We start from the raw sequence: 2,052 nt of genomic DNA, 5'->3' as shown, positions 1-2,052 counted from the left end.
ACTAGACTTCTGCAGTGAAACCATGTGGGCCTGGATTTTGGAGAGGGGGGAGTGGGGGGCTTTGATTATGAATGATTTTTCTTTAATGGTTAAAATGAGTATTCAGATTTTCTGTTTTATTTTGGATCTGATTTGGTAGATTTTGGTTCTCAAGGTATTGGTCCATTTCTTTGAAGTTGTTGAATTCATAAACATAAAGCTTTTCACAATATTCCCTTTTAAGTGACTGCAAAATATCTAGTGATACCTTTTGTTTCAAACGTGATATTCATGATTTGTGTCTTCTTGCTTTTCATCTTTATCAGACCTACTAGAGTTTTAACGATTTTATTGATATCTCTTGAAGAATACACTTTTTGTTGCATTGACTTCTCATATCTTCTTCTATTCTCAATTTTATTGATTTCTTTTATCTTTTTTATTTGCTTCCTTCAGATTGCTTTTGGTTCAATTTATTCTTCCTTTCCTAGTTTCCTGAGTTACAAACTTAGTTTATTAGACATTTCTCATTTCTAATGTAAGCATTTAGTTGTATAGAGTTACTTCTCAGCAGTATTTTACCTGTGCCCCACATTTTTTCTTGGCTGGGTGTTCATTATTGATGGTACATGACAAGGAAGGGCTCTCAGCCTCTCACCTTCCTCGAGGGCTCTGGGATGGAAGTTGTGGAGAATGGGCAACTCTCAGTTCTGGGGTGTTGAGGTGGGGCCAAGACTCCCCAGCAACTGAGAGCCTCTTTTTCTCTCAAGCTGGTGATCCAGGGGCTCTTACTCTTTGGATGCCATGTACACCATAAGTTCCACCATCTTGTTGCTGTAGCCAAATTCATTGTCATATCAGGAAATGAGCTTAATAAAGTGGTCCTTGAGGACAATTCCACTCCCAACACCAAAAGTGGAAGAGTGGGTTTTCACTGTTGAAGTCGTAGTAGATAACCTGGTCCTCAGTGTAGCCCAGGATGCCCTTTGTGGGGATCCTCTGACACCTGCTTCACCACCTTCTTGATGTCATCATACTTGGCTACTTTCTCCAGTCATCAGGCCAGATCCATGATGGACACTTTGGGGGTGGACACATGGAAGGCCATGCCAGTGACCTTCACATTCAGCTCTGGGATGACCTCACTAACCGCCTTGGCAGCACTGGTAGATGTAGGGGTGATATTCTGGGCAGCCCCATGGGGTCATGCCACATTTTCCCAGAGGGGGCACCCACAGTCTTCTGGGTGGCAGTGATGGTGTGGACGGTGGTCATGAGTTCCTCCACGATGCCAAAGTTGTCATGGATGACCTTGGCTAGGAGGGCCAGGCAGTTGGTGGTGCAGGAAGCATTGCTGATGATCTTGAGGAAGTTGTCATACTTCTCATGGTCCATGCCCATCAGAAACGTGAGGACATCAACTGAAGGGGCAGAGATGATACCTTTTTTGGCACCACCCCTCAAGTCAGCCCCAAGGCTTCTCCATGGTTGTGAAGACACTAGTGAACTCCACAACATATTCAGCACTAGCATCACCCCATTTGATGGTGGTAGGGTCTTGTTCCTGGAAGATAGTAATGGGGTTCCCAGTGATGACAAGCTTCCTGTTCTCAACCTTGACAGTGCCTTTGAAGTTGCCATGGGTGGAATCATATTGGAATATGTAGATCATGGAGTTGAGGTCAATAAAGGGGTCATCAATGGTAACAACCTGCACTTTGCCAGAGTTTACAGCCGCCCTGGTGACCAGGTGTCCAATATGGCCAAATCCATTCATTCCAACCGTAATCATCATGCCTCAGAGATGTGCCTGGCACAGCATGAAAAGATGAGGCTGTCTGTCAAGCAAGCTCCACATTTTTTGATATTATATATTTTCATTCAATTCTATGCATTTTTTGTATGCTGTATGGCAGGGGTCACATTTCATTTTTTTTCCATGTGAATAGCCCCTTAATGCAGCTCTGTTTGCTGAATTTTTTGTTTGTTTGTTTTTCGTTTGTTCGCTTCTTTGTTTGGAAAGTGCATGGCCGGGAGTCGACCTAGGGTCACTTGTGTGGCCAGGCAAGTATT

The 2,052-nt window shown here is 43.7% G+C and overlaps 1 pseudogene; it reads right to left on the bottom strand.

Annotated features, from left to right (window-relative positions):
* Positions 1-767: 767 nt before the first annotated feature.
* Positions 768-1,771, bottom strand: LOC143671436 (glyceraldehyde-3-phosphate dehydrogenase pseudogene; annotated as a pseudogene).
* Positions 1,772-2,052: the final 281 nt, after the last annotated feature.

The sequence above is a fragment of the Tamandua tetradactyla genome, chromosome X (genome assembly GCF_023851605.1).
Source record: "Tamandua tetradactyla isolate mTamTet1 chromosome X, mTamTet1.pri, whole genome shotgun sequence".
In the NCBI taxonomy this organism is placed as follows: Eukaryota; Metazoa; Chordata; class Mammalia; order Pilosa; family Myrmecophagidae; genus Tamandua; species Tamandua tetradactyla.
The sequence above is the reverse complement of the archived record's forward strand: the minus strand, read 5'-3'. Positions and strand labels throughout refer to the sequence as shown.